At 38.3% G+C, this 23,432-nt stretch overlaps 1 long non-coding RNA gene across 3 annotated transcripts in view; it reads right to left on the reverse strand.

Annotated features, from left to right (window-relative positions):
* Positions 1-23,432, reverse strand: part of LOC112451426 — a 160,062-nt gene that overhangs the window by 47,495 nt on the left and 89,135 nt on the right. For all 3 annotated transcript variants that reach the window (XR_003040243.2, XR_005234342.1, XR_003040245.2), the window contains exon 3: positions 2,137-2,290. This is a non-coding gene — a long non-coding RNA (uncharacterized LOC112451426). The remainder of the gene's footprint in view (positions 1-2,136; positions 2,291-23,432) is intronic.

Here is a 23,432-nt window from a genome sequence, read left to right on the forward strand (position 1 = left end):
ATTTTATCAACGATAAAAGCAAGGAGAGAATGAAGCCATGTGAGGCACAATCAGATGTGAAGGAGCTCTGTGGAGGATTTCAGAGCAGCAAACAAAGACCTGTGCCTCTTGCTTTAAGAGTCTGATTAGATGATGACTTTAATGTCTGTGTAAGCACCTTCAGCAGCTGGAGAGTATCATCAAACATATGATTACCACAAGGACTCACTGACTCATGAAGTGATGCTTGAAACTCTTGCTGACAAATTTAAACTGCCTTTATTAAAAGATGCCCGGCTTCAAAGCTAAAACACTTTAGGCAGCAGAGTATGTGATGTATTGGTACTTAAATAAGTCATGCACAGCAACATGATAGTACACACTCCACACAGGCCTGGGTCTGCACAGCATTTTCAGATCACTGCCACTGGCTTTTAAACTTCTCTCTGCTCTACAACGATTAGGGATGGGCAATAATAATCGATTAATATTCAAAGTCTAATTAAAAAGGGCATATTTGAAGAATTAGTGCAACTGGTATAACGTGTCATTGCCTTTTCGCTGCTGACAAGAAATCTTGTACATAACAAATTTGGAATATGTTATTTACATCAATTTACATCATCATATTACATCACATCCTTGAGTTGCAAACCCAGTTTATCTTTTTACACGTCGCCTGTTACGTCTCACTACCTGACTTTGTGGCACAGCAGGTTGCATTTAACCCCCTCACCTACGCCTTGGTTTATTCAGAAATCGCACAGAGACGGTCAGATTACATCTCAGTCCTGGCTTCAAGACTTTTGTGAGAGTGCCTTTTATTTCATCGCAAGTCCTAACCGGGAGGACATTTATTTATGCAAAAACATCAAACAGGCAACAGTCCTACATCATAAAGCTTCTCTGCTTTTAAACAGTTTGTTGTTGTGCTGACACTTGCGCGATATTAATTAGCTTTAAATGAGGAAAGTATGATATAAACATGCATTATGAGAAACAAATTGCTGCGAGTTAGTCTTCTGTTTGGAGTGGCGGGTGGTAATTATTTGAATTGTCTTCAAAATATATTCTCCACGGTTCACCTACCAACAAATGTAAAGAGTGTTTTTGCTTAATATGTCCATCCCTAACACTGAGCAGACAATGTTCCCCTTCATTTATAGCAATAAAACAGTCATTCTAAACAAATACACAAGTGAGAAGAAAAGTTTGCAAAATTGTAAACCATATAAGACAAAAATGCAGCTAAGTTCCAGGTGCAGGAACAATCGGAGTGAAGAGATTCACGAACAGCTCAAAGTCCAGCTAAGCCTCAGACGGACGGCAGTAAAAGCTCCCTTTAATAGCGTCAGCGAAGCCTCATAAACTCCCAAAGTAACAGCAACAACTCCCACAGGATTGAAATACTTAGTGAATTATTTGTAACTGTTCAGCTTTTTCAATTTAAATTGTTTTACTGGCACTTTTTTTTAATTTGCACACAACGGTATAAAATTCTAAAAGTTTGATTTACTAATAAAATAATTTCATCTAAATATTAAAATAAGGCCAACCTGCAGCAAGCTTTCTACTCATAATTTAAGGCAAAAAGAGCCACAGATACAGAAAAAGGCTGAAGTTGGGAAAAACAAAAAATATATTATAACACCTTGCCAAGCATTTATTGTAGCACAGCTGTGTTTAAAACATCTGCTGCTAATCTTCACATCATTAAACAATGAGAAATGCCTAAAATTACTGTAAGCCTAAATGTAACCAAATGAAAAGTTTGTTTCTGTGTCACTAATGAGTTTTGTCGCCTCCATGACAGCAACTTTGTCTTTAAGCTGTGACAAAACGGTGTTAGAAGCTCAAACAAAGCTTGTCCTCAGACTTCTTAAAGGGCATCCTCAGATGAATATCACAATGATTTATTTACAGCTCTGAAAGGCTTGAACGCCACTTCTAATTATGATATCAGTTTCTGTTTGAATTATTTAGTTGATCTAAAAAAGGCACCGAGTAGAATTTGTTTTGTTCATAGACATAGAAGAGATTCAGACCTTAAAGCTAATGAAACTACAATTAGTAAACTTAATTAGCCTGCTTCTTTCTGAGCTTTTGCACGCCCTGGAATCAGGCTTTATGTAAATGAAACAGAGACGGTGTGATTACTTGAACAAAGATGAATGCTGTAATCTTCTCTCAGTGGAGTGTCTGCCATGGCCCATCAGGAGATAGCAGGCGTGGGCTGATATCGAGGGGCCTTTAAAGCCATGAGTGCTCGTGTAACTGGGAAGCTGTGGAATCCCAGGACAAAGGAGCGGGGCTGAAGGGAGATAAGACAGGACACAGTGAACAGTTATGACAAAGAAATGCATGGAAACGGAGCAATGAAAGCATATTCTGAAGTGTATAGGGACACAATGCACAAATGTCACACATTCAAAACAGAGTTCATGCAGCCCTGAAGTGACAAAAGAGGAAGTCACAGGACTGAAATGGACAGTGTGTGCACAGAACACGATACACAAACAAAATGTTGTCACTCAGCTGTTTGCTGATATACCAAAGAGTTGACTCTCTTTAGCCCCTATAATTGTGTGAAAATGGCTCATTTTTACTTCTAGTTCACCAACATTTAGACACCATAATGACAGTTAGGTGACATCATTTCCTGAATATAAATTAATAATATAAATTAAAAGATCCTCCTTGTTTTAAACAGCTTTACTGTTATTAGCACCCATTGAACGATGATTTGGAAATGCATCATTATATGTAGAGTGGGTTGAGAACTGAGGCTAAAGACTAACATTTTTATTTATGCATGAGCAGGATACCAGCGAAACAACAATGTAAAGGTGTATGAGTGGAGATACGCTGGTGCTGCAGATGTCTGGGCAAAGAAAAGTGTGGTGTGGTGATAGTTTTTCCTGTGAGCCTCGTCTTTCTTTTACCGGAGCTTCAACGTGTGACTGCGCAGGATCACTGGAGACAAATAATGTAATGAACAGAAACGTATCTTTGACATTTTAAAAGTTGACAATAAAATGAAGCCAGAGTTTAAAGTTGTTTGTCAAACTCACAAGTTCTGAGCTGGTGTGATCCCCCAAACAACAACACCCAAAAAACAGAAATCACATTTTTTGGCTCTCCGACAACAAAGTTAAACTGATAGTGAAGAATATTCATCTTCTTCCTCTTTTTCCTTTAGTTTCACAAATTCCATCCTGCATAAAACTAAAGACATCACTCAGTGTGAAGCCAAACGGCATAAAAAAAAATCTCAACACCGTGCAAACAATACATCTAAAGAACCATGCTTAAACTCTCTCTTGTGCTTTATTGACTGGAATAAATATTTGTTCAACGGGGATCAGTTATCACTTCCAGGAAATATTAAGTCCAAGTTTTCCTTATAGAAAACCAAACACAGACAGTGGTGAAAACTAGATTTTATATTTAACTTTTCGTTTTAAATATTAAAAAAAATATTTTGTAGATAAATGTGAAAAAAGCAGAAACAGAGGTGATAAAGTTAATAAATGTTTATTATTTTTCTATAAATTAGCATACTGTGCTATAGCCTAGTTTTGTTGTGGGTCCACCAGAACTATAAACGAACCCCTATACTTCAATCATAAAGAAACCTTTTTATTGTTTTATTCTAAAAACAAGTCATTCTAGGCAGAATTTAATGACACATTTAACAGAGTTCAAGAATTTAAGATTTAACGTTATAAAAAAAGGAGTGGCAAAACACTTCGATGGACACCCACACACTTTGATTTGGTTTAATTTTAGTCAAAAAAGTTCTACTATGGATCATTTATCAAAAAGACAACAGCTCAGTCACATAATTCTGCCTCTAAAGTGTATGTAAATCTGAAAGGGTCTGCATGGAGCTGCTGGTCTGACCCTCACTCTTCATGTCTAGAAACACTGCTGCACTTGCAGTTCTCTGCTGTAAATCACACACACACACACACAAAGCCAAGCCTGGATAATGTCAACGCTGCCACCACTCACACAGGCTTTGCTGTAACCCCGTGCTGCACTGGGAATTTTAAGGACATCCCATTCAAAACGCACACAAACTGCACGGCCCCTTTATGCTTTCTTGCTCTCTCCCCCTAACAATCAAAGGCCATATGGCAAACATATTCCTATGGTTCATTGGCTTTTATGGCTGTAGCTTAAAGAATGGGCCATGGCTTGGTTGAGGGGTGTTCGAGGGGGGGGTTCAGTTTGAAGGGCAAAATAATATACTCTGCCCTCAGTCCATTAGAGAGCCTTTATTTCTTTTAGTCCAGTCACTGGGCACTCTGGGACAACTGAAACAACTCTGGTTAATTAGGAAAGAAAACATAAGCATATGACGTCTTTTAAAGCAAAGTAGATGGTACACTGCTGCCGATTTCTTCTGCACCAGCTCCTCAGTCTGTTCATGCATCATTTGATCACTCCGCTGGAGCTAATTGTGCTTTACTGAGAGAGTCAGCAGCCAAACAAAAAGTGATTCAATTCTGCATGAAGTATCTCAAACATAAATGAAAGTGACTTTGGGCGCTTGTTAAGTAAAGGCAATATACTCAATTTCAAAGTTTAATGGTCCACAAAATGCTGGTGGAGCAACAGAAACGGTCACCAAAGCTAAAGCACACCTGAGGTGCTAACTTGAGGATATTTGCAGAGGTATTTTCCTTTCACTTATGGGGAGCAATAACTCAACAACAGTTGGAAACATTAACCTGCCACTTAATGATTTCCAATGATCCAGAGCAGAACCTCTGATGACAACCCTCAGACCAATGTTTCACCTTTCTCAAAGGTAAGCCGCTACAACATCAGACCAAAAATATAACGACAAGGAACTCTATCTTTAAGGAATTTCATGGCTATTTGACCCATTCAGCGAAGAGTAATATAAAGTTTAGACTCCCCTTTCTTTCCTTAGTGGCTTTTTACAGCAGGCTGTAAGTCACTTGGACAGCATTCTGCACCCCACCAATGACCTGCATCTGGACAGCATCTGGGGTCACCAAAGTCATCCTGACAAGTGCTAAACCATGTGGAAACTTCCTCCTTCACTTTGAGGGGTCACTGTGTACAGGGGTGACGAAAGGAACACCACTGCTGAGGCATGAGAGACCACTGCAATTAAAGAAAAATGAAATGCACTAAAGAATAGACTTGGAAGTTCTTGTCTGAGAAAACTGAAAACTAATTTTACCTGATTGTAATTATCATACAGCATATGCAACAGCATGAAGGATTACCCTCACAAGCTGCTTGTCACAAAGCATTATAAAACCCCCTGTAATAAGAAATCATGAGGTAAGTTTAATACTTGGAAGATGGAAATGATTAGATCTCATTAGTTACCATTCACGAAAAGTGATTCTGAAATCCTCCAATCATTCATTATGAAATTCTCCTGTTTAATCTGCCTTGTATCAGATGGTTTCCAGTTAATGCATCCATCTGTATTCACAAATGCAAACAGCTTTTATTGAAAGGTTAAGAGTCAGGAGAAACTATCAATATGTACAACCTAAAGTTAAAAGATGAAATGGGTGTATGGACAGAAGGACAGCAGTAAAAAAAAAGGGATTTCAGTGTCTTGGATTATCTGTCAGGTTCTGGGATTGAACTCAAAACACAGGATGAAGATCAATTTTGAGATAAAAAAAAAGTATATTACAAAGAGACAAAACTGTTGTTAATGAAGTAAGGAGAAAGTGTGGCAGCATAATTTGAGGTGAGACAGGGTTTTGAAAGCCAGGAGAGGATGGAGACAATGAGAGAGTTAACAGAGGGATAATTGATTACAGATCACAGAACGGTTCGTCTCAGGCGCAGACTGCAGGACACATCATGGATGTAGTATTCAGGGCTAATTGCACCATGGGAGGTGCAGACATCGAGGGCTATTATTCAGTGGCAGACGCATCATCCAGACTTGTAATTAAAGAAATCATTAAGATCCAGACAGATGGGAGAAAATTGCATCTGATAGTGAATATTACATCATTGGTCAAAGTCAGGGAGGAACATTACATCAAGGAAAATGAGTGTGAAATATTTGGAGGCAGACAATTTGAAATTGAGAATCTTTTATCCAAAATCACCTTCATACAGAGTGTTTGCACTATCATTAAAGATGAAATTGATCTAAACAATGCATCTGCATGTATTAGTATTCAGTAGCATCTACTACTTATGACATGTGTTATAGATTTTGACACTTACAAAAAGCCTTCCTTCTTGGAAGAGTTTTACCCTGCTACTGCAACCATTTTCACAGAGTGTATAAATATTATTAAGTAAATATTATTAAATCTCTCTTTCAGAAGATCTTTCACCCTCAAACTCTAGTGGTGAGAAAAATTAATTGTGCTTTTACAACAAATAGGGTCCAAGTTGCACTTTTTTTCCCCAAAAAGAATATTTGCTTTGTTTTTCACTGTTTTCTGAAAATGCAAAAATATTACTCTCTGTCTATCTGAAGGGCTTCTCACTAAATCTCAGGAGATGAGAAGACCTCATGATGTTTTAAGAACAAAATGAAAACCTTGTGACCTTTCTATGCCAAGTTGTGCTTATTTTCTTCCGAAAAAGTGTGATTTTTGCAGAAAAAAAGTGCTTTGTTTTTGCCACAACAAACAAATTCTCTGTCTCTTCCATTCCAGCCTCTGTTATTTCCTTCTGAATAATATCAGAGAAACATCACTGACAGTATCAGGAGTTGTTGATGGCGCTCATGTTTTCCATTTGTGTGGAATCAATGAGGGCTCATTCTCTATTGAGCTAATGGTAAATTCAATGGGACCATGGGAAATGCCTTTCATTAACAGAAACTAGCTTTTAATGATGTCTTGTCTCATTAAGACTGATGGCATGAATTGATCTCTCTTCTACCCCTTGCCCAACTGTTTGACCTTTCACCCAGAGTTACAGTAGTTAAACTGTAAACCAGGCAGCAGGGGTTCATATGAGGTCAGCAGCTCTGCATCTGTCACGCAGAAAGTGCAAGAAAACAGTGGATAATGAGGAAAAAGTTAGGAATAATAGGCACTGGGATAATATTGGTACAGAGGGCAAAGGTCAGAGATGATTGTGAAGGTGACGGTAACAATGCTGCTGAAGTTGCACAACATGCCCTCCTTCTACCCTGGAAAACAGTCTCCAAGTTGATGCGACACCTTGTCAATGCTTTGCTAGCCGCTGGTCGATCTTGCTCTACACTGTAGCCTGCAGATAGCAAACAAATGAGTGACAGAACAAGCACCTTGTTGTCTGTGTTCAGGGACCCTGTTAAACTTGCCCAGTGGTCATAATGAAGGACTGGGAACACGGCAGGGGATGCCACAAGATGATCTTGCCTCTGTGCCCTCAGCTCACCTCTTTATATGCTAATGACTCAGTGAAGCTGCTAATTTGTAACTGCTTGGCCAATCAGTTGGGAACTCTTTGGTCGCCATGGAGCTGCTCAGCTGGAGCTCCCTGGTACCAGGGTGAAATTTAAGGAAGACAGGTGGACAGCAGGGACTGTGGTTTCCTCCTACGCCACATCATCTCCTTCATCCCATTGATCACCAGCTGTGTCCGCCTCCATGTGTCGTGACCCCAAGATAACCACCAGGGAGAGGTCACCAGTTTGTTTCAGATGTTCAATAAAACATTAAATCTCGCATTACTAAGACAATTTCTCACAAAATAAAGACATCAGATTTCCTATTTTACATATGTTTTTACCAGTTCCATTGATTGCAGATCTCCAACTAAATTAAAACATCTATTTAAACCACTGAGTATGTATAAAGTACATGCAATATAATCTATATTTTTTCTGAATGGTGGAAATGACGCATAAAATGAATAAGTTAAAACAAAAAAGTGATTCTAAGTTGGATTTTGCTGCCTTGTTCCATGAAAATTGTATGTCAATATTCAAACCTTAAACAGTAATACTCCTTAGTACTCTTATACTTTGGAGCCTCAATGTTAATTTACAATGGCTGTCGTATATAATAATAAATAATGATGTCTTTTGGGGCTTTTAAGATTTAACAGTAACAGATCACAATTTGACATTTGATGAATAATATCCTTTTTTATGCAGAATATGCAGGCAATCTCAATGCTTGTCTGGGTGAAAATATAACTTGAAAGATTTACATTGATATTATACTGGTTTTGTTGATCCTTTTAACTTGATTTGCATTATTGTAACAGACATGGACAATATTCTTTTCCCCTTAAAATACACAGAAGAGTACCAACAAGTCAAATGCAAATTAAAGCTTATTTCTTAAGTAAAACAGAGTAAACCACTTGGGTCTATTTTAACGCTAATGTAAGTAAGCAGCACGGAAAAAGTTGTTCACTCTGGAAAAACCACAAGGGCCCTAATCCACAACAATCACTTCAGAATAAACCAACTCTCTACTGGGGACAATGAGACTCAACTTCCCTTCAAAGACCCATCAAATCACTCATTCTGTCACTAATGAGGTGTTATAAAAACACATTGTCTTCGCCAGCGAGGATGAAGAGCGGTGGTGAAGGGAGGAGGGGTCAGTGGAAGAGAAACTCCCACTGACAGGAAACTTTCACTGTGAAGAACTCTGTTCAAAACAGATCTCCTCTTTGGGACTTTAATCAGAGTTTGCATCCAATTAAGCCAGGAAAGAAGAAAAGAATTGATCTGTTTGTCTATTGAGGGATAAGACATGGGGCTTGCAGGTTGTTTTAGAACAAATGGGAAGGCAGAACGAGTGAAACAGCAGCTCTGATCAATTAGGGTCTGTACAATCCTTTGTGACATAAAAGGTAAATTTATTAGACTCAAATACAAATTTGGCTGTTAATTCTTGTCACATTCTGTGCTTTAGAATTAAAAAGCTGTGATTTTGATTTACTCACCAAGATTCACAATGAATCAGATCCTTCACTCAGCACCCAACAGTTACACTTGTGTTACTGAAATTACTGCTACTTCACCTGCAATTACGCTTCAAAGTAATCAAGCTTTACTTGCTATTAAAATAAGAGCTACATAAATTAAAATGTATATACTTGTAAAGGGGAAAAAATGTACGGTTGAGAGGTGATGGATTGAGAGAGCTTGTCACCTTTACCTCAACCCACAGACGGACTAACATTACGAGGCCTTGCTCAGATTAGTACGCTACTTGAATCTTAAGAGCTCCATCAATCTCTGCCTGTCGAAATGCTGAAAACTTGGCATGGCCATAAAGCAGCACAAACAGTTTGCACTTATCAGAAATTAAAGGTCATAGCTCAAAACGTCAAGGAATGTCTGTGCTGTGTTTGACAGGAGGAAAAGCCAAATGAGGATCATTAACTGGATATAAAACTTCTGCAAACTGGTAGGAGCCACACAAAGGGGCAGTTCTTAAAGCCAGTTTAAAGAGTTTGGTGGTTGAGAAGATAACAGTCAAAAAAACTTCAATTTTTCGGCTTCACTTTTGTCTTAAATGTCTAAAAAAATTAAAAAAAAATCACTGTCACGATTCTCGACACATTTGACAAATTGGGAAGTAGTTGGAAGTAATGGACCTTGAAATGTAAAAGTTATTACCATGTGGATTGCATTAATTACAGCAAGGGCTGGAAAATTGTCTATATTTTTAAAAAGGTAAGCCTCAATGCAAGCAGGGAATTAAACAATCAGCAAATAGTTATGGAAACAAGGGCATTGTAAAGTGAAATAATAAAATAGGACTCAGCAGCCATGATAGTGCTTTGAGCAGTGCAATCCATGGTCAGCTGTGTTTGGTGTCTTCAGTGTACAGGTTAAAGATTGATGCCTGCCTTAATCCCCATCTCCTCCCACATGTGCACCCACATTCTCTGCCTTTGTCACTGCATCCCAAAGAAGAATCAAAAAGCACATTGAACAGACCTGGAGTGCCAGCACACCCCAATGCACATGAAAAACTGAGGTAAGCCCTAAACTTTGAGGTCCTCATTGTCCGTGTGCACTTTGACACAAGGCAATAAAGAAAGCCCCACTCTAAGCTATAACATAAGCTCAGAAGAAGGGGCAGAGAAGCATTCATCCTGTCATTAACCCTTCGGCCTGGCTCTGGAACCAAGAGAATGGGGTAGTTCCACCGTAACACCCTGCCCCTTACACCTCACACACCACCTTCTCCAACAGACAAACCACCCTCTGGCGGTGCAGCCCCCTTTTGTCTTCATGCGGCATGAGTGATGGATTCTGGTGACTGGGAAGAAAATGAGGGCCGCAGAGAGTTTTTATACGCTTGATTGGCAACTTTGGAGATGTGAACTGTCAAGAAGGCAAGCAGGAATAACTAGGGTACACGAAAAATGGGTTGATCCCTAAAGGAAAGAGGGCAAGGGGCACGGTATTGACGCAAAATCATAATGATAAAGAAAGAAATCCCTGTAGACAACCCGAAATGTGCTGCTTGGCCTTTTCTCTGGTGGGTTAAAGCTTGTGAATGCTGAAGGAGTATCATGCAGATATTTTTGGGGGTGCAGAGAAGACGGACAGTTTTACAGAGGCCTCTTTTGAAGCACGGGGGCATTATAAATGCTAAATACAAAGCCAGACCCAGCTGATCACTATGGCCTGCGGCAATCAATAAGTGAATGGAGACCAGGTGGTGACGGTGCCATTCAAAAAGAAAGGAGGAGGACTCTGATTTTAACAAGATGACGCACAACTGAATACACAATGGAGGTTAAAAGTGGGAGATCATCAAAGTGGTGGGACACACCGGCAGTAGAGCTTTGATTATGCACAAGCCAAGAAGTAAAAGGATCAATACAAGTGTGCAGGATCTCAAAGCCCCTCAGGGTGGACATAAGAATGGGGATCCAGAACCAGTGCTGACTAATGATAGAAATATTTCTCCAAGATTATGTTGCAATTACCACTCAAATACTGAATATTTTTTACCATGTGCAGCAACCTGCTTTGTATAATTTTCCATGGTGAACCACAAGTGCAATAAACTTCCAGATAATATGTTGGCATCGAAATATATATATTTATTTTCTGCATGTGTGTTTAATGTGTTTAACTTAAGTAGTTTTTCCAAATGTGGACACAAGATCTTGCTTACTTACGTCTTCCCCTGAATTAAACAAAAACTTTCCTGTACATTTTTTGGACAGAGGAAAAAGGACTGATTATCAATTAAAAAATAAAAAACTGAGGAAAAACATACTGACCTTAGGTGAATCAGTACAAGCAATGATGTTATTAGCTGGGTACATTCTGAAATACATTGCATAAAACTGTTAAACTCAACTATATGTAGCTGTTGGCTGATTTAAATATATTAAAAAGTAATTAGGAATATTTTAACAGGTTTTTTTGTTGTTGTTAAAATTTTGATTTACTGGTAATTAACTGTTAGCAATGTTTGTCATTTCAAATAAAACAGCACAGTAATTATTACCAAAAAAGGAAAAGAGAAGCCTTTTGCAGAAATGCTTTCTCCTCACATACTGAACATACAGAAGGACGAGATTCTATCAATGATTTCTTGACCTTTTGAATTTCATCTTCACTCAAAGAAATGTGCTTTTATTAATGTTTTTATTCCCACATTCTTTCATGCTGGTGATTATTTTAAACCCTCAACGATCCACCTGTTAGAATCAGAGCAGTTTTAACACTAAAATACTGCACCTGCTCTTTGAACAGCGTAACATGACTCAGCTCTGAACATCATGGTGATCCCAGACGCCTGGTCATGTCTGATGTCATCCAGGTATGCCTTCAGCCCTCATTTAACTCTCATTCTTGCACACTTGATACTTTTGAATGCAAGACATCATGTAGAGGCTTTCAGAGCAGCTTAATATGATTGCAAAAGAAGGGGGTTTAAACATTTAAACATAGGATTTAGTCAAAACGTGTCGCACATCAACATGAATCAGGTGGAAACCGTTTGCCTCCCACTTGAAGCAGCTGGACTGCATGGAAACGAGACGATTTAAACTCCATGCTGATTCAGGAACAATACGAAACAATAAACCTTTAAGTGTTTCTTATTTACCGCTTCTGGTTTAATGTGTTTTTAAGTGTTCTATCACACTTAAAGAGAGCCTTGCCATATGTTGAGAGTCTTGCTCTTGTTAATTGTCTGATAAATCACCAATACAAAACAGCTGCTGTATACAAAGGCACAAAGACTCATCTGAACAGATTTAAAGAAAAGCAGGAGCAGACTGCAGAACAAAAATAAAAGAAATTAAGGGCCTAGCATTCCTTAAAGGATTGCATATCACCTGCTGCCTTTCGAGCAATATTTCTGAACTAAGATCACGTTATATTAAGGCCCGACAGTGTTGTAGACATTTTAGTCTAATTTTCAAAACCACATCTGAAACGATACGGTCAGATCTGACGCCATCTGTTAGCATTGAAATGTATGTTGAGGTTGAAGTTCATATATTACCAAATCAAATTTTAGGTCAGGATCTGTAAAGTCGACAGAGCTCCAATGTGTGTGCTAAGGTAGATTAACTGTGGTGGCCATCTTGAAATGGGCTGACTCTAAAAGTTTAGTTGTAGGTGTACAACTATGATCTCAGTGATTAATTTCTACGAGTATTATTATTTTTAAAACGTCCATTATTTCACAAGACATTCTTCTAACATGACAAATGAACACAAACAAAAGGCAAAAAAACATTATCGCCCACCTTTTGCATTTTGTTGGTGGACAGTAAACATGCTGACTAGCACATAATACAAAAGACAATGACTGAAGGCATCCATTAGCATGTCAACAACAAAAAGATTCAAATTATCCTCATATAACACAATCTTTAAATAACTGTCTGGAACTGCTGGTAAATGTTGCTTCACTAAACTCAGTGATTTGTTACATATTCAGAAAGTTCAACACATTTTCTTACTTCCTATATCATCCATTTAGATCACATGGATTTTAATGAATTAGGTGAGAATAATCTGAGTAATTTTCATTGAATAAATGTTAATCATATTTCTCTTTTCTGACTGTACTTCACGTCGCACAGAAAGCTGCTACATTCATTAATTTAATTAGTGTTTTAGTCTGACTGTCATCGTGTCTCAGCTCAGGCTGGAAGAGCTGCAGACAAAAATGTGTAACCAGAGGGATCATCGTGTTAAATATGTGCTCACAACTCAGTAATTTACACGTCTAAATTTTATAGTATGCATCATTTAATGCTATGCTGGCTTTAACCATTAACGCTCAGTACAATGAAGGTAATTGAACCAAACAAATAAAAGCATTCATTTTGCCATCATGGTGGAAAAATTACCAACAAGTTAAATTAATAAATAGCTATAAACTGTAAAGCTAGGATCAGGTACATAAAACGTCAATACTAAAGATTTATTTATTTTTATATTCCACCTTTAGCCATCAAAAGATGATGATTATGAAATAATATGGTAAATAATATGGGGATAAGGTTTACGTGAAAGTTTATAGATGCACTGTCATTACTTGATACGAGTTATGAGAAACTCTGGGATAAATACAAAAACTGTAATGAAAGTGAAATGTTGCTTTATCTTTGCTTCATTGTTAAAAAGTCATTCAGCAGGATGAAATCCACAGAATTAGTCATTTTATTGATTTAGTATATGGACATATTCACTGAGTCTCAAAGTTGAGCTGGTGATGACAATGAGCAACCCCTCTCCATATATATATATATATATATATATATATATATGTGTGTGTGTGTGTGTTTCCCCCCCTTAAAAATGCACACACACACACACTTGTGTGTGCTACTGGTGTCAAATACTCAACTGATAATCTGATATTTCTAACAGAACTACCCTAACGTTGTTGTTATTAATGGTGAAAGTGATGATCTTCCATTTTAGACTGATTTCATCATAATGCATTTCAGTGTATGCACTTTTAAAAAAAGAAATTATTATAACACAGACCGATTCCTACAAATCTGCAGCTTTTAAATGCAGCCTCCTAATTATGACTAAATCTGATGAGTATCAAGACTGAAGGCTAAAAAAATTGTTTAAATCTAGTTGCATTTTATGATAGTTTTTCTCCCTCTAAGATTTTGTCACCAAGTTGTCACCCGTCCATCTACTCCTCCATCATTCACCCATCCACCCATTTACTGAGCCATGAGAGTCTTCTCGTTATCTGTTGAATGTTTGCTTCATTTGCCAGCTCAGCCCTGTCTTGTCTGAGGGGATTTGAGGGGCGAGATTGTTAATCCCAACTTTGAACATGAATCAGCGTCCAGAGGGAAGGCCTCCTGGATTCTCAGGCTCTTTCTTATGATAATGGTCCAATCAGTATGGCCGGAATGATGAAAATGCCAGTCGGCTTATCTCAGTGGGACAGCTTGGCGGTGGAATGGGAGGCCTGTCAAAAAACAAGAAACCTTTTTTTTTTTTTTTACAAAATACGACGGATACAGCTCTTTTTTTTTTTTTCCTCACTACTTATAAAAGTATCAGTGTGTCTTGTGCCTGTGTGCAGTTCTGCATACGGCTGAGGTAAACCAAAAAGAACTTGAGTATTTGAACAAGTGAGGAAAGAGTTCATGTGAGCATGTTTATGGGTGTGTGGTGTTTATGCACCAGTATGCCCTTTGCTTGGGACGATGTTACTTGCGGTTTGGGACAGGTGGGTCACAAAACACTGAACCTCTGGTGTCACATTTCCAGAGTGAAACTGCTGACAGGAGATACGATTTTCCATTCTAGGACTAGGATAGGGTGAATCCCATTTCACCTTTTACCTCTACTACTACATTTTTCACGTTCATGTCAAGGAATAAGGGTGTTCCAATTCTTTTCAGGACGTAGGGAGGGGGTTAGTAGTCGGGTAAAATGACCTTGCAAATGTATAGTCACTCCAAGCTGAGACTAAGATGTCTGCTGGACGTTTTGCTGCAATTTCTGAGGGGAATGAGGAGAAATGGGGGTTGAAGTCAGTCCGCCACCAAGCGAGGTAACAGAGCTGTTCCAGTCAACATGGAAAAAGTTAGGCCAGCTTTGAGGCTCAAGGATGTGATATGGGGATGACTTATGATCCGTGCAACCATGAGGCTACAGGATTGGAAAGCCTAAACAACAGTAAAATTCATTACTTAGGAAAGAACTGATGATGCACAGCAACTTTGCATTTAGTTAAAGAATTTGGTTAACCAAAAAGAGGATCACTAATCATGATCAATCAGAGGGAGCTTAAAGACCGACTAGTCTTTGGAGCCATTTTACGTAACTGTTTTGTGTAAGTACTTAATGATTACCAGGGGTGCCAGCATAGAGAAATTACAAGTTTATTTATCATTATTATGTTTATTTTGATGTATTCCAAGGCGGAACATTTGGTATTATTGTTGATCTCCCTTTAAAAGCATAAAAAAGTAGTGACAGTAGTAATGTAGTTTTCTATTAGGAATAGTTTGTCACATCAACCAATTATCCATCCATCCATTTTCTTAATCAGCTTTTTCATGCAGGGTTGCAGAGATGCATTCATTGGGTGAGAGGCGGGGTACACCCTGGACAGGTAGCCAGTCCATCACAAAGAAGAACAAACGTCAGAAGCTTTCACTCACATCTACTGACAAATTAAAGTTGCCAATTCACCTAACATGCATGTTTTCGGAGTGGCTGTAGCTCAAGGATAAGTGGTTAACTAATTGGAGAGTTAGTGATTCAATTCTGTTGCTCCTATTCTGTGCGTTGGTGTGAGAGTGTGTATGTGAATGTGCAACTAATAATATGATGGTATATTTCAATGTTTTACGTTTAATAACATTTAAAATCTTGCTTAACAAGTATAAAACATAACTTCACATGCTGTTGCAAAATAGATAGCTAGTTACATGGAAAATTGGAGCCCTGGCAAAATATGTCATATCTATGTTAAAAGGAAAGGAAAGGATGGTGTACTGGCTTCTTAAAAGGGTGTCCTAACCATTCAGCCATTGCCCCTCCCCTAACTTCAACCCTTAAAACATAGAAACTGAGAATTAGCCATAGATGTATTTGAATCTGATGAACACTGACTGCAGAGCATGTGTGCATTGTCTCTTTCTGTGCTGTTGCTACATTTGAGACCAATTACATGATGCAAGAAAGATGTGTATGCGTGTCAACGGTCATGCCAGTCTTATGACAACAGGTGGCTTTAGTCATCGTCAGCAAGCAGATTCGGTCACATGTAGGATACATCCAACCTATGGGTGGTATTATAGTATTTGGATTGGGTGAAATGTGTTAACAACCAGTTAGGTGGACATTCTTGCCAGCTGGGGTGGAGCAGAGAATGGGACTGGGTGGGAATTGGCTGTATGTCTGTTTCTTTACATGGGATCTTGAGTTACAGTGAAGGCATTTTGCCAGAGAGAGGGGAGAAGTAGAGGTTACTGTCTGGTGCTTGGAGTAGACTCCAGCTGACCTGGACACACAGTTGTCTGAATCAGACACTTGGGCATCCAGTAAAACTGCACGAGTGTGTTTTTTGTGTCTGCATTAATATTTGTTTTGTGAAAGCACCTGTTCCTGTTTGCCTTGCTCATATGGAATGGAAGCCAACGTAACGGTCAGCTCATCACCCACTTTACCACTGCGCGAAAAAGGATAGGTTTCAGTGATGTGCTGACTAGTGCTCATTACTTATCCCCAGTCTCTCCAGGGCTGCAGCTCAGTAATGAGAGGCTATTATCACTGCTGAATATACTGCAGTGGTGATAAAAGAAGCTCAGCCTGCAGGCTGTGTTCATCGTCACTCCTCAAAAATAGCCACATGCTGCTTGTATCTTTAAATTAAATTCTCATCTGCTTTTCCTCTCGCTCGTTACCCATTACCTCAAATGTTCCTGGCCAGTCTTTGTTTCACTCTGCTTCCTGTTTATCTCATCTCCTCCTAACGTTTTTTTTTAATCCAAACAGCTCCCCTTTTTTTCCCTCAGAATGGGTAGGGCAGGATTGTTCTTGTATGTGTTGGTGGGAGGGTGGATAACAAGCGGGCAGAGGAGTGTACCTCTTTCAAATAAATCTCTCTTCATCAGAAGATCGAACTGGCATGCTCAGTGTGTTGGCAGCATTTCAATTTGTGAGCTCATTTTCTACAAGTGGGGAGCAGACATGGACCCTACGAAGAGTGCATGTATGGTTTACTGTATCATGGACATCATCATTAGTACAAGGTTGCAATTAAATATAGATGTGATATTATGGAAATTGTCAATTTGGAATTGTATATTGTGACTTTCTTTTATAATAAAATAAAAAAAAAATTTAAAAGTCTGTTCTACAACCATAAAAGGCCAAATAAATTGAAGGAACTAACAGCACTGTGAGGCTTCTGTTACCCCTGTTAGCTTCCAGCTGAGTTTTCCTCCTCAGTATTTTCTCAGAAATAAAAATCCCTTTCCAGTCTGAGAGTGGAGACAGATTCACCTCTGTCAACTTTCATTTGTCCAAGTTTGCAGCATTTTCATAGGACGACTTCTACAACTGACTGCAGCGGTTATGGTAAAGCCGATTCCAAAGAAAAAAAACTCTCAAAGTGAATTTGAAGGAGTTGGAGGCTGTTTGACTGCAAGGAACGCAAGTCTTCTCCTTTCTGAGCTTTCTTATCAGCTTTGCTCACAAAGCTGGGGCCTCTAGAGTCTGAACTGAAGGAAGGACGTGTGTGGTTGTACAGAACCAGAGGCGAATATGGACACACACATCTGTTGACTATAAACAATACAAACAGAATATGATAACGGTCTGTGTTTGAAGTCAGCCACTTGAGCTTAAAGTCTTTAAAACTGAAATCAAACCTATCTGTAACCATATTCACAAATCCCTATGTTCATTAGGCTGCACATTTTGTCTTCTGTAAAGCTCTAGTCTGGTGTTCAAAGTCCTGCTTCTTATTTCAGCAAACGACACTTTATTCCAGATATGCTTTCAGCTGCGGCAACACTAAAGCTTTTAATTTCTTTGGTATAAAAACGAGTGAAGTTTCTCACATTTTTGGCTCCTTTCTGAGTTAAAATAACTATCTTACATCTAACATCATTTCTAATTTAAATCAGTTCGTATGATTTATGATTTTGTACTTACAAAGAAGATTTTAAAATTAGATTAAAAAAAAACATTAAACATGCATAAAACAAAATTCTAAAATACTTCTTTGCAAGTCCTGCCCACAGACAAAGAACTGAACACAAAAGACACAGTTGCATTTTGAATTTTATGACTTTTGCTGCAGCCAAAAATAATTAAATAGATAAAAGTTTTTTTCTCTTTGTATTGCATCTCTGTGGTGAATGAACTCATATTTTAGACAGTAAAACAACAAACCAAATACAGAACTGGACATAATAAAACTCTGCATATCAGTTCTAAAGCAGATAAGAAACTAACTTTAGAAGATGACAAAAACATTAAAGTTAGCATCTCACTGGACTGCCAGCAGTTGGTAAACAACACTCCAAGGAAGTCTCCAAAATGTCTTGAAACATTCCCATGAGTTCCCAGTTTCCTTGGTTGAACCACAGCGGCTCGTCGTCTCTTAGTTCAAAAACTTTGACAAACTTTCTATCAAAATATAATCATTGCGGGTGTCTGGAACCAGCTGAAAACTCTTCTCAATTCTGTCATGAGCATCTCTAACCCATCTCAAAACCATTTAGGGCCATCTTTTGGCACCTGCATGGAAGCTTTCTTCCAACAGAAAACATGTCCAGTTCTAAAAACCACGCCAATAATATATATATATATATATATATATATATAGTCCTAATCTACCGTCCATTATTTCCAAAGTGTACTGGACCCAGAGACCTAGCTCTGCACTCCAGTTAGAATCAGGTAAGTAAAACAACAAAACATTGATGCAGCCACAGAAAGGTTACAGCATATATTGCTTCTTAAAAGAATCAGAATCAAGAATCATTAGGAACAGGAATCGAAACGAGGAATCGGAATTGTTCAAATTCGAATAATGGTCACAGTCCCTTACAAACACTGTAGTCTCACCAGGTATCAGCCTTTACCAGAGACAAAACAGCAAAACAGCACGCCCAGATGACTTAAATTAGGATCATTCCCAGAAATAAAGCAATATGGGGGGAAAAAATGAAAGATTTATTTCTAAAGTACAGTTGGGCTAAAGTTCTTTATCCTTGGGTTTTGATGTTGGTTAACATCTGGTTAATAAATCCTGGTTCACAGGGTTCATGTAGGTGATTCAGCTTGTTGGCTCTCGAACGAGGTGAACATGAACTGAAACTCTCTGCTTCCTGATTAGACCGTATATAAATTACTACCAGTGGCTGACACATAATCAGAGCTGCCTTTGAGAAACAGAAAACTACAGGAGCCCCTCTGGTATGACTTTCCACTGCATGTACTGTATATACAATACAGAGGAAGAGAGGCCTACAATGCTAATCTGTCACGCTCTGCGATTCCTGCCAATGTTCAACCAAATCTTCATCAATCACATCAGTCCTCCGAGAACGCAGAATGTCCAGATGCAGGATTTTAAAATGGAAAGTAAAGGCGGGTGATAATGTTTTAGCCCATGTCTGTCTGTTACAAAAATATCTCATGAACCACTGGGCGAATTTAAATAAAAATGGCAGGAACCAATCATTAGATGCACATCAACAACTGATTAAGCATTGGAGACAATTAAATTCAAGACAGCCACCACAGCTAAGTGACATTAGCCAATACGAAAATGGCTATAATTGTCAATTTCACAGATATTGAGCTATAATTTGATGTGACAATAGCTGAGAGATCTTACATGTATGTGTATACATTAAGTGTGACATCTTGCAATATCATGTAAGAATTGTCTGTAATGTTATTTTTAAAGTTTAACCAAAAGGTTACGACTCATTTCTCAACAAAATGATTCTAAAACTCCAGCATGAAAGTATGCATTCCTTCAAGGGCTTTAATGCCAATAGTATTGGGTCAGCCAATCCAAAAGTGACCCACTGTTTTCCAGTTACAACAACCCAATATTACTGAAACGACTGTCATTAAAAAACACAAACTGAACTTTTAGTTGTGGAAAAAGCGGTGTACCTGAAACGAAAACTTCATCCAAAATATTCAACTGTGGCATTGCGATAGTCTGTGTTTTTGTGAGCACAGGCGCTCATCAATCATCAATTTGTTCACGTCTTCATTTGTCATGTCAAACATAAACATTCGAGCACTTTGCTCCGTTGCACTTCCAAGCCTTCTTTTCTTCCGCTCCCATTAACTGTCGATTCTCCGTGGTGCCGCCCAGCTTTACCACGCTGCAGATGCGCAGCTTGCAGGGAAAGAAAACACTGCCCTGGCCTTGAGAGCTGCAAGCAGGTGTAAAAACAAGCAATGGGCAGAGAGGAGGGATGAGGAAAGGAGGACGAGGAGGAGGACGAGGAGGAAGAGGTGAGTTATTCTACGCTCCAGTTAAGGTTGCTGGGTTTAGTTTGTGGCTCATTCATGTGGCAGAGCACCATTAATCATTGCTGTTCACTGACAGGACCTCTGCAAGTCACAGACACATGCACTTACACCCACACACACACCCCCGTCTGTGCATCCACCCATGCTGGCACATACACAGATGAGAACACCCTAATTTCACCAAAACATGCCCAATAATGATCTCCCCCCACGCACATCAAGCCCATCAAAACGTCACGTCATCCACACCTATCTGTCCATCCATCTTCCCATTTCGATAAACGCCTGCACACACTAATGACTCAAACCTGCATTTAAAGAGAGCCAGAGGAAATAAACTGAACGGCCAAATGCTACATAAACTGTGATAGTGTCAAAACAAAACAAAAATGTAAAAACAATAAACCAGATCTTACAGAAACTCTCTTTTTCCCACAAACCTCAGTCGCTTCCAGCAGCTTCAAATAAACCTGAATGGTTGGCAGGACTCTGTTAACAAATGTTTCTGACAGATGACCCAAAACTGATTTCTTGTTAATGCATCACTGTTTCAACTTTTTATAGTTTAGCCAAATCCTCTTCCTAACTTTGCATGCAACCTTTCTGTATGATGTATTAAACAGTGTTCATATGGTTCAGGGATTTCTGTCAGAAATCTCTGACATTTTTATAAACTGAACCCTTTAGAAATCAAACACTTGGTGGGTAAATTAATGTGTTTTGGGAAATTTGGACATTTTAGGCAACTTGGAAATCAACAAAAATGTAGAAGGGACATCAAGAGGAACAAATATGAGATTTAAACAACATTTGGGTGAATTAGTGACTCCACACCCTTTAAACAAAGTTAATAATATCCACATTTCAATATGTTAATTTCAGATGTGTTTTTTAAGTGTCTTGAACCAGTTTAAAACTTATCTACATACCAAGAGGAAAAGGAAATTTCTTGAGAGATGAAATCCTCAACCTAGTTGTTAAAAATGCTGTTCCTGAAGCCACCACTAGGGGCTGTCAAATCCACAGGTTTCTCTAAAGCAAAAACTCCCTCAAAACTTCAGGTCCTCTCAAAAAGGATCAGAAACTGAAGCAGAAAGAGATCATTAAGAGAAGGAAACGTATTTGAATTTTAAACATCACCCATTGTTTTATACTGCATTTGTAGTTGTCCTGTTTTTACCTTCTTAAGTTGGTGTTTTTCTTTAAAAAGACAAAATAGCTAATCACAGCAATATTACGAACATTTATCCAATAAAACAAGAAGGCACACAAAAAGTTGTTTCCTGTAACTGACTTAACACCGACAGTAAATCTGAAACAGGGTTTGGTGTTAAAAGAAACCGTCCAAGAAACAGATGGCAAATAAAATACGGAAGAGGAGTCAGTTTCAATTCATGGCACAATCTAAAAAAATATTTAAAAAAAAATAAAAAAACAGCTGTTAAAGCCAGGCAAGGAAATAGCTTAGGATGAGAAAAAAGCTGAATCAGGGGAAAGTTAAGAAAGTGAACAGGGATCACAATCTCAGGTACAATTTTACAATAAGGGTACTTTTATAAATTCCTAATAAATAGTTGGTAATACAGTTAATAATCTGTAAATATGCAATACGGCATTAATAAGCAGTTACACTGACTTGAGTTTTTTCTTGTCAAATAGTGAGCCAATATTTATCTGCACTCTCCACTTTCACTATCTGTATTTGTTGTTTAGTTTAAGAATTTAAAAATCAAACATTTGTCAGTAGATTATCTGCATGAAAGCACTAAGAGAATTTGTAGATATGTTTTATTTTGGTATATAATGTATAAAATGAGCTGCACAACTAAAAGATACATTTACCTGAATGAGTAAAAGCACAACACTTGATCTGAGCCTGCCAAGGGTTATGAACTGTAATTTTAAACGCTTATTTATGCTTTTTAAAGTGCTTATAAACTCAAAAATAATTTGTTTGTAAAGGCACTAATTAATCCTTTAGAAAGAGGCCTTTATTGTAAAGTGGTACCCGGTTTCATGATTCTGATTCCTTTTTTTATTATTTGATTTTGAGGTTGTGAGGTCTAAAAAGATGACCTGCTTCGTCACTTTACAACCATAAAAAGGAACAATTCATCTAGTTTCACCTTCCAGTAGCAGAAACCCGAGAATTAATGAGGTAACTGCTTCCTGATTATTGGTGCCATCTGCCCTTCAAAGAGGCTTCGCTTAACAGAGGAGTAAACACAAGAGGAGAGGAACCAGAAAAGCCCTTGAAGGGACGTCAGTGTTAATTGTTTCCTATTTAGGCGAATCAAACAAGTTCCATCTTTAAGGGCTGTGGATTGTTGGATATAAAAGGGACTTGATTAAAGCCTTCAAAGAACCTTCAAGGATCAATGAGCTCTAGGCCAGAAGCCTGTTCTTCAGCGTAAGAATAACCAGATGTTTTAATGCCAAGATGTGGCAAATCCTTTTACCAAGAAATGTGAACATTACAAGATAAATATGTTGAAGATTAGTGGTCAGAAATCATGTGATGGCAATAAAAGATCATATTAAATCTTAAATTAGATGTAGATGCTGAAAAGAAGAGTCATGTTTTGGAAAGGGAACAGCGATTCTGTCACAGTTATTAAAAGTACTCATTGCAAACTATGAAATGAAACATTTTAAAGGTTTTCCTGCACTGTATCAAATGGTGCAGTTTAAGAGAATAATCCAGCAGATTTCCACATATATTGATATGTAATTCTGAAATCTAGGCACAAACTCAACGGAAACAAAGCACTTTTATCTGCATACTTTACTCAACAAATCTGAGCGGAAATATGTAGCAGTACATCAAAACTGTCTGACTTCTCCATCCTAAATGTCTATTTTAATGGACGTCCCTATTGTTGACCTATTTTCAGTCACTTCAGCTGTTTCTATAAGTAAACAAGTGCATGTGACAGTTAGCAAATCTTCCATTCAAGGACACATTAACCAGCAGTGAGGAAAAAAAGAAGTGCAGATTTTG

This window comes from Kryptolebias marmoratus, linkage group LG17 (genome assembly GCF_001649575.2).
Source record: "Kryptolebias marmoratus isolate JLee-2015 linkage group LG17, ASM164957v2, whole genome shotgun sequence".
NCBI classification, from domain to species: domain Eukaryota; kingdom Metazoa; phylum Chordata; class Actinopteri; order Cyprinodontiformes; family Rivulidae; genus Kryptolebias; species Kryptolebias marmoratus.